The 15,623-nt window shown below is 37.4% G+C and overlaps 1 protein-coding gene across 1 annotated transcript in view; it reads left to right on the plus strand.

The window, feature by feature from the left end:
• The window catches only part of rbfox3a (RNA binding fox-1 homolog 3a), a 395,081-nt gene that overhangs the window by 53,638 nt on the left and 325,820 nt on the right, over nucleotides 1-15,623 (plus strand). The window contains 1 exon segment of the mRNA XM_051914271.1: nucleotides 4,618-4,723. The gene's annotated coding sequence lies outside the window, so the exon portion shown is untranslated.

The raw sequence follows: 15,623 nt of genomic DNA on the forward strand, positions 1-15,623 counted from the left end.
TGAGCAAAAAAGTTAATGTCAAGCCCTGTTATATATATATATATATATATATATATATATATACACATATATACTCACTGATTGTGTTTGGTGTAGACGCTGTGTCAGGGTGCTGCAGACACAAAGGCTGCTTTGGAAGAAAAAAAAAACTGTGCCCCTTTCACTAGAAACTAGCTTGCAGCCATCCGCATGGCCGCTGATGTCAGGGAGCTGTCACGGAAACTGCAGCAGAGCACAAATAACATACATGTGTATAATCCTCACATCCCTTTTCTAGATGAGCTGCTTCTGTCACGATAGCAGACTTTCAAATGGCAAAATATCAGAGTAAATCAAATCAGTGTTTCTTAGAAAACAGAAGGTTGTTTGGTTTTGTTATAACCTGCGACTATTGACTGTTTAATATAATGACAATTTTCTTCACACTTTTATCAAATTGTGCTTCGTGAATGGTTGTCTGCTCGACTGCATGTTCACGCGCAGTTTCCCTTACTCGTACCTCAGCTGAGAGAGGCTCTATTTTCAGTGGTCTATCATTAGAGTTGTGCTAAGCTGGCATATTGTTCTTTATTATGCTAATGTGTGGGTATTGTATCACAAAGTAATTGTACATTGTGTTTTTGTGTGGCAACATCTTTTGTGTGGATGTGTGTATGTGCAAGCTTCAGGTTGAAACAAACTCCTGTCTTTAACTAACACCTTTACTTTCAATAGCTTTGTTATTACAAGTCTTTGCAGTTTCTTTTTCTTTGAAGTTAAGTTTTTTTGCGAATTATGTCCATCAAAAAACAGATGTGCAAGGTAGTTTAGGTTATGAGTACCGTTTATCATAGACCAGTGCAAAATGACCAGTGGCGCATCAGTGTTTGGAAACACTACATGAACAGATCACCTGACAGGCCATCATAACCAAGGGATCATGGTTTGTCTGGTTAGCATGGTTTAGTTAGTCTTGTACAATTGAAACAATTTTCACTCAGAAATGGCTCATCAATTTCACCATTACAAAAAAATGGCAAGTAACATTGAATTAAACGTGACACTTTCAAGTAGAAATAGTGTTTTCTTGTAAAAGCTGCTCTAGTGATATTTGTTTTATTTACAACTTCAAAAAAATATTTTTACAGTATAGTAGATGCTGTAACTACTCTATTGGAGACCAAAAATGTTGCTTTCCATTGACAGCAATTCAACATTAGCTGTGTTTTTCGATTTATTTTTAAATCCAATTTTCTTTTTCTTTTTCTATAATGTTTTTGAAAGTAATGTACTTTGCACATTATTGTAGTGCCATTAACCAGTTAACATTGTCAGGACATAATTTTCCTGCACTTTCATAGTGATTAGTCACATGGCATTTATGGGTCAGGCGATTGGCTCAAAAGCAATTGTTTCCAAGCACAAATAGGAGTTGTGTTAAGCCAGCATATTGTTATTTATTATGCTAATGTGTGGGTATTTTATCACATAGTAATTGTAACGGGTTGCTTGCGCAGGAACACACAACGAAGAAGATACTTTACAAACAAGTCTTTATGTAGTAATCCAACGGGAGAATATACAGGAACAGGTATACACAACACAACACAACACAACACAACACAACACAACACAACACAACACAACACAACACAACACAACACAACACAACACAACACAACACAACACAACACAACACAACACAACACAACACAACACAACACAACACAACACAACACATACAAGACCGGACACTGTGGTGAAGATGGTGACTGCTTATAAAGGGGGTGCTGATGAGTGGTAATGATGGTGATGGTCTTCAGGTGTGGGTGATGATGATCAAGTGCAGGTGAGGAACAGGAGGGACGCTGGGAAATGTAGTGCCGGTGCTGGTGACTGATCTGGTGACTGTGACAGTAATTGTACAGTTGCCCTTGATTTTTTTTTTTTTTTTTTTTTCCATGAATTTTACATTTTAAAAAAGTAATTGCAAAGTTAATAAAACAAATTTTTTGCCACCAAGATATTTCCACAATAGGCCTTCTGGCGAATACAAGTGATTTTGATTAAAACCTCATAAATACTGCTGTACAATGTCTAGTCGAAAACAGAAATAGGTTACTGACCTTTTTTCTTACGCATACAGGATTGAAACCTTGCGCATTGGCGATACAATATGACAGTTGTGAAAGGGGCCCTGTGAGGACGTTGTGTGAATCGTATCACTTTAGATTTTATGTTGTGCAAAACACTATAAAGGTCACCTATATAAAAGCACAAGCAAATTAACATTTCAGCAATCAACACTTAGATTGCTTACTTTGACATAAACCAGAGAACACCTAACACTGAGCTGGAAATACGCCTTTTTCTGCAGGTTTATTTTACTCTGTTCTGTACAGTAAGTTTGAGCTCTGCTGAGGTGCCTATCTTTGTGTACACCCTGGAGCTGAGGCGCTTGACAGTTCATTAAAGAATCCTGAGATCGTCTGTCCTTATTTTTGGAAGGCATGTTGGAGGAGAGGGATTGTGCGAGCTGCCAGAAAAGCGACGAGGGGCGGACACAGGGAGCTAAAGTGGAGCTTTTCTCAGTGCTGGCATTGTATTTCCAGGGGCTTCAAAGCTGTCTGCCCCAAAGCTGCTGGCTCTTGAAACACTATGGAGAACAGATACCTTGATCAAGCGATTGAGAAGACAGATTTGTGTTGAACGGAAGATGTTTACGGCTTAGGGTGCTGCTTTTTTTCTTTTTGCGTGGAGAAAATTGCAGTTAATACTGAATTAAATTAAGCATTGTGCACCCGAGTCCACTCACTGGTCAGATTCGCAAGTCGGTACTGCGGCATCAGCTTGATTAATTGGAAAGCCGGTCGTACGAGTTTGGAATTAAAAACCACAAAATATCTTTCAGGAAGTAGGGTTATGTTAAAAATGGAGGATGTGTGGGACGCTTAACAAGAAAAATTTTATTCTTCTTGAGCACTGGAAGAGAAAGAACTGAAGTACAGACTGTACAGCTGTAGCAATAACCGTCCCTGGAGAATGACTGTTAAAGGTGTGTTAAGGTGAGAGAGAGAACAGTCTCGGTTAGATGCAGTTCAAATACGCCGCAGACCTGGGGTACAAAGAAAGGTGAGAGACTCAGAAAAAGACAGAACAAATGTTCAGCACTGAATTCATGCTGTACAAGGGCAATGAAATGAATAGTTCTGTTTGGGCAAGGTAGAGGGCTGACCCGAGCCTACCTGCTGCCTCAGGCCACCACACTGTTTGAAAACCCTCATATTTTTCTCCGTCAGCATCATCGATGACCTCCAGCATGGTGTCCATCCAGGAGTGCTTTATCAAGAGAGAGAGAGAGAGAGAGAGAGAGAGAGAGGGAGAAAGAGGCTGGATTGTGATTGGTGTCATAGTTTTTTTACTTTTTTGTCATCGTTTTTAAAATGCTTGTTAGCTTTATAGGCTAATTTGTACAATATATATTTTTTAAAAATGTATTATTTCTAAGTATTTGCTTGTTTATCACTGTAGAAATTGAATTGTTAGCTATAGCAACTGGCATTTGTTTTCCTTCATGCTATGCCACATCCCCAAGTATAATGTGTTGGTTAATGTATCTGTACAGTATGTATATCAAACATGTTTTTCAAATGTATTGCATTAATGTTAATGATTAAATGATTTTCTTCATTAACAATTAAAGATTTTGGGTCCGTAGTTTTTTTTTTTTTTTTTTTTGGTCCCACTTTATATTAGACTGTCTTTAACTACTGTACTAACATTTAAATTAATCGTTTGATGCAATGCACTTATTGTGTACATGCATGATTTTACATTGTACATTGTATCTGTAATTACACTGCTGACCCTTCTCCTACCTCTTAACCCACCCTTAAACCTACCCATACCACCAAACTTGTCTCTAACCTTACCCGTATCCCACCTCAGTATCAGCAACAAGGTTTTGCAATACAACATGAACACAATAAGTACACTGTACTTATTTTTGATGTAAGTACATAGTAGTTAAAGACACCTAACATAAATAATGACTTTTTTTTAGTTATAGCCTAACTTTTTTTTTTTAGCAAGGATACATTAAATTGAACAAAAGAGACAGCAAATACATTAATAATGTTACAAAAGATTTCTATTTCAAATAAATGCTGTTCCTTTTAACTGTTCAGTTGAGCTGTTCATCAAAGAATCCTGAAAAAAATGCATCACAGTTTCCACAGAAATATTAAGCAGCACAACTGTTTTGATAATTGATAATAATCAGACATGTTGCCTGAGAACCAAGTCAGCATAGAATGATGTCTGTACGAATTTTCTTTTTCTTTTTTTGTGACTTAAGTGCAGTAGATATTCTATAGTACCTTACATGGCTGGAGCTATGATGATCATGGGCTGGTCACTGGTGGGTTCTAAATCTATCACCACTCCAACTGCAGTTACAAAAAGAAAAGAAAAAAAAGATCACAAAAGCCTCTTGTTTAACATGAGTTCATGTTTTGATTATGGCTTTAACACAACTTCAGTTTTTGGCACGAGTTGTGGTGCTTTTTGATAGCGGTGCATATGTAGTAATTCTCTACATCTCACAGTTCTTTTTCATCTCTGCATTATTTTCCTCAGAATCCTGTTCAGACAAGAAGGAATGCTGCCAGTTGAAGCCTAGTCTCTGATAGCAGTGGAGAATAACTGTCTACTTCCCGCAAGAATACAAGACTTCTCTGATCTGGTAAGCGCACACAAGAAAACTCAAGTTCATTTCCATAGTATAGTCTTAAATAGAAGCAACTTTCAGGGTAGTATTTTTTTTAATGGTTTTTTATATTATTAATGATGTTAGAATGCTGTACTTGCCTTTTTTCCCATAGGTGTTTACCACTCCAATTTTCCAATTTTTATACGAAGTTTTTACACCATGTACAGCAACATTTGAAGCTGCTGCACTTTTGGCAAAAAAGCATGAATGATAAGATTTTAAAATGAATGCAAATCAATTAAATAATGGATCATTCATAGTTTTGAATTTCTTCGAAGCTTTTCAGATGCTGAACAGCTCGATTTAGGTTTTGACTTTTTTCAGAGAAGGAATAAATTCGTCAGACTTGGTGGGAATAGTTGGCTACTAAAACAGTATGCAAATAATTTTTTTTTTTTGTTAAAATGTCTGTTTTTTGTATTGTTTAGTTACGTCAGACTTGGTGTAACAGGCCTTACATTGTATAATTTAATTCAAATTTGTTTTGAAATTCTGATTAAATCATCTCTGTATTAGAAGAAGAGGCTTTTAGTGTATGAACATGCATAACAAAAGCGTGTTTTGTATGATCCCACAATTGCAGTGGTTGTTTCTGTATAAGCATCAGGAAACTAATGGATAGGGATACCGGTCTATTATGGGCTCTTGCTAGCTAGCAGGTATCCATTGGACAACACAGAGCTTGATGTCTGCTTTCATCAAATGGCAAATACACCTTCAGCATTTGAGAACCTTTTTTGAATAATATCAAGAGCCACTTAAATTAGTATAGAGTGGATGTTAGGAACTGACTGCAATTCCTGTTTTCCTCCCCTCCCATTCTAAATCTGTTCTCATTTTAAGTAAATACGGACTCCAATCTCCACTTGCTCCAGTCACCTTAGGAATGAATGTGCCCAAGGGGACGCTAGTTTCTCATTCAGCCCGAGTATGCTGGGTAGGGGGTGTGGGGAGAAGTGTCTGTAAGTGCACTTGAGCTACTGAACTCACGCAGTGCGACAGTCAAGTGCACGACCAGCTAAAAGCTGCTCGCAGTGAATAGACCCTCTCGAAATGTTTGTCTGAATCTCATAATTTTCCTGAATAAGTTTATTGTAGGCTCATTCCAGTAATACAAACCTTTTATTGCAAACTGTCATTTTTTGCATGTGTGCTTGACGGAAACAACAGATTGTGGGGGAAGGGTTGGCCACGTGTCTGGAGTAGAACGGAAGATGGGAATGGAAGAGGTCATTAGCATTCCAAGAGAGTGTTGGCGTCTGGTGGAGCAGAGCCATGCTTCAATGCCTGGCACGATAGGGCAACGCGGCGGCCATTAAAGCAGCTGGGTTTGGGGGTTAGGGCCCATGGAGGGCACTGCCACCCCCTGCATGGGAGCAATGAGAGGCCCTGGGCAGGTGGTCTATCAGGGACAGGGGACTGAAAGGCCAGGACAAATTGGTACAGGGAGGCTCATTTCCCAATCTCAGCATGAGGGACGGCACAGCAACTCCATGAGAGTGAAAAAAAAAAAAAAAAGGAAAGACTCCTAAGGGCACCAGCATGTGAGTGATGGACTTACCAAAAGGGCAGTCAGTTATGGGGGAGAGTGGGGTAAGATGTGTCAGTGGGCCCCTTTTTTATTTTTTGTCGCATTATGTATTTAGAAATGGTGCATCATATGGAAAAAAAAAGTGTGTAAAACTTGGCATGTACCAAAATATATTTATATTTAATTTGCTTTGACATAATGGTCATTTTACATGCCATGTAGACAATTTACTGTTAAAGAATAACTAGTGTAAAGTCGGGTAAATTATCTAGGTATAGATTAGCCATGTATATTTTTCCCAAAATGATAGCCATTGGGTAAAGTGTATCTGATGCTTTGGGGTAAGCTGTGTCAGTACCCAAGTAATAGTGACGGTGAGCTTTGCATCTAAAGGAAGGAAATACTTTTACAAATAATATTACTGTTACAAGTACTATTAGAAAATGTTGAACATTATTTCACTATGTTTAAATATTTTGAATATAAAACCTTTTCTTGGCTCTCTCTATGGCTAATTCCTTCTTGTCGCATGTTGTGTTCAGACATTAGTGGCAATTAGAGGTGAAGGCTGTCCAGATGTGTGGCTGAGAGTTGGGATAGAGCTAAAGTGGACACACTTGTGGCCATATGGTGGAGTTTTCCTCAGCCCTGCACTCATGATTTGCTAAGCTCAGGCATTAAAGTCAGCACTAATGGCTGATGGAAATATACACTACTGTTCAAACGTTTGGGGTCATAATATTTTTAAAAGAAGCCTCTTATGTTGTATTTATTTGAGTAGAAAAACAGTAACATTGTAGAATATTATTACATTTTAAATTACTCTTTTCTATTTTAAGCTATTTAAAAATGTTATTTATTTCTGTGATGGAAAATCTGAATTTTCAGTCTTCAGTGGCTCAGTATTAATTTATTAAATTATGCTTACTATGGTAGTTTGTCTTTTTTGATTTTTTTTTTTTAATTCATATTTTTTTATTTGAAATTGAATTATTTATCAATGATTTGACATTACACCATAATGCGGCTTACCCCAATTTTTTTTTTTTTTTTCAAAAGTCATATTTCTATGGCTCTATTATTGACACTGTCTTCTAATTTCAGTCAAAGCAGACATGTTAATTTAGTTTTTACCTTTATCTCATTTCTCCTTGCCTAGAGGCCAAAAAGGTGGCATTAGTATTGTCCTAACCACACAACATTTCAATGAGAATTTGTTTGTCCAAACTAAAAGCAACAACCACACGATAACAGCCAATCAGAAAATATTTTATGTTTAATATAGAGTTATGTGGAACAACATTTTGGACTAAGGAGATTCCACTGTTGGCAGGGCTAATGCCACACCACAGATCAAAATGTCCTGTCATTTGTCGCTGCTTGTATATTATCCTAACCATGTCACATTCACGGCTGGTTTGGACAAAAACTGTGATTAACATGAAAGGGACCTTTTGTCTCGTTGTGTGTGGTTAGGTCATGCTCTTCTAGTCATTGGTTCTATTAGTAGGCTGAATTGCAGCTCCTGCACAGTCTTTTTTTTTTTTTTCTCAGTTCATATATGTCTTGCATGAGTCATACGCCAGCTTACATATGATTTAGGGAAAGAGTTTTAGTTAAATGTGTATTTCTCATACATACTCGCCAAGAAACGACACATGCCTCCCATGCATCAACACAACAGTTTCAGTGAATGACATTTATTCATCTTTCTCAGACCTGTCAGCCTATTTCTAAAGGCTGTTAAAGTGAAATCCATCAGGACTGGTGCAGTTCAGTGAGCTAGAAGCCATTCTGGACGAGGTAACCATGGGAATGTGGCATTTAAGGGGATAGTTGGTTCTCAAACACAATCTCAAACCCACATCGACCAATCAGACCAGAGGCTTGATTGCTACATATTGTCACCCTGTTTTTTGAAAAAGATAATAAAGTAAACATATTGGGTGAAATGCCCATGAGTGATGTTTTGTATATTTATTTATTTATTGACAGTGAGTTTATAAAATCCAGTGTATGACAACTTTATTAACCTAGAGGAGATTTATTTTGAAAGCTCTTCATTTTAGTAATACTTTTTTTTTCAATACTTTCTATTTGTTTTTTTGGTGAAGGACAAGCATGCTATCACTCTTTTGTCGGAGGATTATTTTTCTGCATGACACTTTTGATAAGTGGATGTATGGGTGTAAATCTCGGCTCTGTTGTTGGGGGGAGTATGACCTGTCATTCACTACATAGATTACATACCTGTTCTGGTGGAGATTGAACTCAACTTGTTCTTGAGAATTTTTATCCTTCCTGCCTCAGCCGATCGTCTCCTTGTAAACTGCCTCACTTTGATTGCTAACCCACAAAGTGAGTTTGCTGTGTTTTGCCTGTTATCATTTGTTTGCTGAATATGCCATCTAGTGCATGAAAACACTGACACAACTCATGAAAAGATGTGTTTGTTCACGCACTAGATTTTTCGGTATTTTCTCTGTCACTCCTTGAGGGTCCTTCAGGGCATGCTGCTCCACAAATGTGCGTCTCTTGAAAACACTTTGCCACAAAGTCCTTTTGTCATCAAGCTTGTGTTTGCAAGTTGATTGTGGGTTTGTTTGCTCACATTCTTGTTCTCTTACAGACATTAAGACAGATTCCAAATACATAGTTTTTTGTTTTTTTTATAATTAATATATAATAAGTAAACGTCCTGTGCACCTTTGCTTGAAATACTTCCTTTTTTTCCCTGTCTGTCACAGACAAAAAAGGGGCTGAGCTTGTTATCCCACTGTATAAACCCAGATCAGCGGGCTTGTCTATGGTTAATTCCTTCTTGTTGCATGTCGTGTTCAGACATTAGTGGCAATTAGAGGTGAAGGCTGTCCAGATGTGTGGCTAAGAGTTGGGATAGAGCTAAAGTGGACACACTTGTGGCCATATGGTGGAGTTTTCCTCAGCCCTGCACTCGTGATTTGCTAAGCTCAGGCATTAAAGTTAGCACTGATGGCTGTTTGAGACTCATTTTGCTTTTGCAATGACATGTTTGGAGTCAAACAGGGATTTCAAACAGGTTAAACACATTGGACGGGCTTGATTTTGGATGATGGGCGATTACATGCCAGAAAGATTGTGAGTAGCTTAAAACAATGCCTGTTTTGCTATTGCTTACCATAGCTCACATGGCCTGATGTCAGCGGAAAAAGAAAGCAGTTTCAGAGACGGAGCTAGTTTTGATTTGATGTTATTAGGATAGAATGTTAATTTTTTTGTTTTGTTATTAATTTTTTCCTGATTCACAATAAGAGTAGGAACACATTTAGAAAGTAAATATTAGGGATGCATGTTACTGTATAGAAAGTAAATATTAGGGATGCATGTTACTGTATATTGTTCTCATAATATCAGCTGATATTACAGATTTATCATTTTGTTGATATTAGATATTTAATTATGTATGTCTCCTATTTTTACACTTTTGATTAACTTTGCTGTCATCTAACACTCACTTAATGTTAATCTTTAAACAGACTAATAATTCACTGACAGTTAAATGTAACCTTTAGCAAATCTCAAGATGATTTTTCATACTTCACGTTATAATGTTGTGATGCCTTAATTCACTTGTAGCATTTTTACACTGATTGAGTTTAGTGTTTTATTTTTAGTTTATCTGGATGAAATGGTAAAGAATTTAAGTTATTGACTATAACATGGAAATAATTGGTAACACTTTATTTTGATGGTCCCTTTTGAACATTCTGTTGACTATAAGTAACTTTGTAACTACATGTCAACTATCTCTCATTAGAGTATTAGTAGACTATCTGCTTAAAGGTAGGGTAAGTAGTTTTTCAAAAACACTGTCAGGCAGACACCAACAACAAACGTGTAAGCAATCAGCATTAGGGGGCGTATAACGGTCGAGGAGACAGAATGAGCAAGAGGGAGATTTAAAAAAAAAAAAAAACTGCAGAAAGAGAGATGAGACACAATACAAAAAAACTCAAAAGAATATCACTGAAATGAAGGTTTATGACTGGGCAAGCGCTTTAGGACCCGCGTTAATATTAGAAAAGCTTTCCAGCGCTGGAGAGAGCTAAGTGGGAAGGCCTGAAAACAGACGCAGAGGCTGCTTTGATTCCACTTCTTATGTGAGTAACACTGGGTTTGATTGTCATTGGTTGTCTAGAGCTGCTGTGCTGTTAGCCCCTAACAACGAACTCTTGTTTGTATTTACTCTTGTGTACTGTACATTCATTTTTTGTGCTTCCTTGTTGTTCTTTTATCATCTGCGCTTTATTTTTCGTGAAGCATTTTGTTGCGCGTCAACTGTGATAAACAGACATCCACTCTCGCATTGTGTGTGTAACAGTGGCCAGATAATGAGAGTTGTGCAGGTAAACCACTACGCACTGACGACCGCTAGAGAATGCCGTGTTTAGCGTCATTGTCATTGCACTCGCCTCGCCTGCCAGCAGCGATCGGGACTGACTCAGAGTGGTTAGGGTTGGAGGGTGTGTTTTGGAGGCGGAGCAATGAATAGAGGGGTGGGTTTGTTTGGGTTGATTTCAAATATCAACAATGTCCAACAGCATTTTTAAAAGACTACTTACCCCACCTTTAATATCTGCTAACTCTTTATTGTGATGGTCCCCCAACAGACATTCGACTATAAATAACTTTGCAAGTACGTCAACTTATTCTAACCCTTATTATACTCTACTAACACTCTAATGAGAGTTAGTAGACATGTAGGTGAAACATTACTTACAGTAAAAAGGGACCATCAAAATAAAGTGAAACCAAATAATTTACCGGCTTATCGCTATCACCAGAATTGTAATATTGCATCTCAAAAAATACAGTCGTTTTCATGATGTCTTTAAAGTGCACTCTTATAGCTGCTAACAGGCAGCGCGATTGCTGACACATGCATACGGCCTTTTAAATGATTAAAAATTCATAAATATGCTAGTATGCTTTGAAACTGTGGAAAATATACACACATTTCCACACTCTCAGACATACATTCCTTCATGTAGATCTGGACCCCTTGGCACAGCGTGGCTTGCAGACACAGCCTGTTCCACTGGCAGCCCAACTGCTGACGCTGTCACCTGTCTATGTGGATAAAGGTGATTTTGTTAGCACAGCCGTGCTGAGGAACTGGCATACCTCGCCCACATTTGTCCTCTGATAGAGATTGCGTTTCGGGAAAAATGAGCCAATAGCTCTGTCTTATGTTTTTAAGCTCTCTCTGTGTCTTTACTACAATCTGTGGTCATGTTATCCTATGTTATCAGGTTAAATATCTGCAGTCCTTATCACAAGATTGTATTTTTTAAATATGTGCTGTACACAGTTTAAGCAAACAAATTTTTTATATTGTACTTCTGAAATTATTATACATCTTCCAGATGTAATGGAATAGGGATGTATGAACACGCACACCCCTCTCCCTAAAATAATTATAAAAATAAAAAAATAAAGCTGCAACATTTGGCGCTGTTGCAGTAGGCTGTAAACATATTAAAAATTAAATCGCACCTACAGGCTTTGAAGTTGCATTTTTAATCTGCAATCTCACAACTTTATTCATGTTCACTCTCTCACGCTTCTAAGGTGCTACTATCAGAAATTAGGTCAGTGGTTTAACTGTCAAAGTGTGCATGTTGTGTGGCAGAAAATACATCAAAGCATATAATAACAATGTTGTTTTTTTGTGCATATGCAAAGCTGAGCGTGGTATCCCATCACAGATGTAAAAGAAAATGTGCGGGAATATGTCTTTGCAGTATTTCAGTGAATAGTATTGGGCAACTGGTGGGTTGTGACCCATAAAGGGTTCAAAAGTCTGTTCTGATAGGGTCACAAGTGTTTGAAAATATTAATATGAATAAAAGCGTTAACTGTAAGGTTTAATTTATTGATATTAGTCAATGGTATTGTTATAGAAGCTTGTTTCTGCCATGGAATTAAAAAAAAATAAAAATTTCAAGCTTAAATCTCACAATTCTGACTTTTTTTCTCAGAATTGTGAGACATAAACAGTTGCGAGTTGGAGAGTTGAAATTGCAAGTTTAAATCTCACAATTATGACTTTCTCAGAAATGCAACTTTTTTATTCTCAGAAGAATTACAAATTTTTCTTCCAATTCTGAGAAAAAAATGTCAGAATTTTGAGAAAAAAAGTCTACAAATATACTATTGCTTATGTTTATGCATACTACTAGTGGTAATTAACTTTAAATGTAAAACAATTATTAGTGTGGAAATTAATATTAACCTGGATTAAATGCATGATGAAAAATTATGGTTCCATTTTATGTTTACAATAATGTTTCATTTGTTAACATTAGCTGACTACATTGGTTAACATAAACTATCAATGATTAATACTTCTGCAACATTTATTAATATTAGCTAATGTTAATCTCAACATTTACATTTATAAGATCAAAAGTTCTATCTGCTAAAATGAATGTAGTGTGAGCTAACATGAACATGAACATTTGATAAACTAACATTAACAAAGGTTAATAAATGCTGTAAAAAATGAAAATATATTGCTCATTGTTAACATTGTAAAAATGTTACCATGTTCACACATTGAACCTTACTGTAAAGTGTCATACTAATAAATTATCTTGTTGGGCTTGTTCAATTCATAATAATACATTTTAAGGGCATTTTTATTTTTTTGGTAGTGATGGGTCACTTCTTAAAGTCGAATATAAAAAGTGGAACCTGCAACAAAATCAGTTAAAATACACTGCTATAGAATGTCATTGGTTTTCACTAATTGATACTTTTGGTGAACTTGGCTCCAAGCTGGTTTCTTAATGCTGCTGTGCAATGGAGTGAGCTTGTTTAATTTTCTGTGGGAGAATCTAATTGAGAGAAATTACGCCATTGTAAGTTTATGCAGTCCCTGCTGTGTTTTTCAGGATCAGGTTGTTTCATGTCACTTAACAGATGTTCAGTCAAGAGTGCCGTTTGCAAGCTTTAATGTGGCTTTTTACAGCTATAGAGCCTGTGTTTATTAGCTTACATGTTTATGGCAGTGGTCGTCGCATGAATTTCTGAGCAAAATGGGCACTGTGTGGTCCGACACTTATTTAGCGACCCGTCAGAGAGCAATTTAAGTGGACGCAGATGTGCTTGTGACACTGGCCAGCTGTGGCGAACGATAGCCTGTCTAACAAAGACAATAATTACAACAGCAAAAAATGCACATTATCAGTCAGTCGAAGCTTTGTGTAAATTCTAGGTTTACATTTCAATTTGTACTAACTACAATAAAATATGGATATATGACAATGAAGCGTGTAATCGCATGTATGTGATTTTCTAAAGCTGTGATGTGTGGATAAATGAACTACCTCACCCTCCACCCTGTTGGCATCACGATCCCCTGAGGCTCGAGCCATATGGGTGGCTGCGAATGGACTGTTAGAGCAGACGGCGGCCGCAGCGCTCCTCTTTGGCGCAGGTGGTATCGTGGCACCGGCTCAGGACGATGGATCCAAGAGAGCGCTGCTTAGTCAGCCCACCATCTCCCTCAAGGGGTCCGGGCCCTCACACCGCGCCTGGGCCGGCAGTGCCAGCGCACACCCACCCGCTGATCTGCACACAGCAGAGTTAGGACACAGAAAAGCTGAGGTCCGGCTATACCGGCTCACTTCCATGTCTCAATTAACTGGTAAAGAAACAGTGAGGGAGCTTCTACTCTAGAGCATCGGATCTTCAACATTTTTCAGGCCAAAGATAGAAAAACAGATCAGGGAGCCCTTTTTACCTACTGAATAAAGCTGAGTGGTGTGTTTTAACCCATTCCTATAAAAATAAAAAACGTATTCTCATACTTTATGATGCTTACTTTGCAGCTGACATTGAAGCTGTGCATGCATATTGATGTACAGAGATTTTATCTTCACTTAAAACTTTTTATGTAGGTTTGTAAATATTTGATTTGATTAAATTTTTTTACATTATGAATGCGATACATTTTTAAATCAGAATTTGTCTCATGATTCAATCCATACAATGAAGTTTGATTACTCGTGACTTACTCATTATAATACCTAAAAATATGCCAAAGATATAGTTTGAATATTGGCAAAATAATACATATTTCTTATCCTGATGTATTAAGCCTGATGTATTTTTTGCCTATATATATATATATATATATATATATATATATATATATATATATTATGTTGGCAAACCAACACAAACAGACATTAAGGTGTTAAATGTGTGTTATACATTTGCAAATAATGTGACAAAATCTGTTCAAAACGTGAATAATGACCATTTTTAAATCAAACTAGGTCATAGACATAACAACTGTATAATTGTATGAAATGTCGGTAACACTTTAGTATAGGGAGCATGTATTCACTATTAACTACGACTTTTCCCTCAATAAACTTCAAATTTACTGCTTATTGCTAGTTAGTAAGGTAGTTGTTAAGTTTAGGTATTGGGTAGGATTAAGAATGTAGAATAATGCAGAATAAGGCATTAATATGTGCTTAATAATTACCAATAAACAGCTAATATCCTAGTAATATGCATGTTAATAAGCAACTAGTTAAAAGACCCTAAAATAAAGTGTTACCGAAATGTCTGATTATTATAAAAATTATATTACATTATAAAATTATATTACATTTTTCATTATGATGCTTGAATCCAACAAAACTATTCAAATATTCAATACATCAGTCCATGTGGGACAATTTAACATTTTGTTGAAGTCATATTTTTGTTTAACACGTTTGTTGGCTTGGTGTGTAAAAGTGTTTTTTCCGAACTCGAGTGCAGCATCAAACTGCAGTTTGCGCCCTTGTATTATTCATAGGGACAGTAGCTTAGACCCACACCATGCTTTGCATCTCCTGAGCTTCACCTCGTTTATTGAAGCTGCACTTGGGAACATGTTGGAGCACAACAGGGCACACTATTGATGGGGGAGAACGGTACAGCTCAGCTCATAGGCTACACATTAACAAGGGGAGCACCCTGCCACCCTCAATAATACCTTCAACTTCTTCTTACCACAGTGTTCTCCCCTGCCATCGCTCCGAGGGAAATTTAGACATCACTTTTTATGTCTACCTCCCCCTTTCCCGCACACACCTCCGCTTATGAACCTTGCATATAAATGCACTTGGGTGCTGTCTTGATTGATGGCAATTAGCATTTGGTAATGATAACAGATGTTTGCAGTGCCAGGAGGCTAGTACCTGCCGCCCACTCCGCCATCTGCCGTGGGCATCAGGGGCCTGGCACAAAGGCTGGCTGGCGCGGGATAGTAAGGAGGGTGGAGAGGGCAAGATGAGGGGT

The sequence above is a fragment of the Ctenopharyngodon idella genome, chromosome 12, assembly GCF_019924925.1.
Source record: "Ctenopharyngodon idella isolate HZGC_01 chromosome 12, HZGC01, whole genome shotgun sequence".
Taxonomy (NCBI): Eukaryota; Metazoa; Chordata; class Actinopteri; order Cypriniformes; family Xenocyprididae; genus Ctenopharyngodon; species Ctenopharyngodon idella.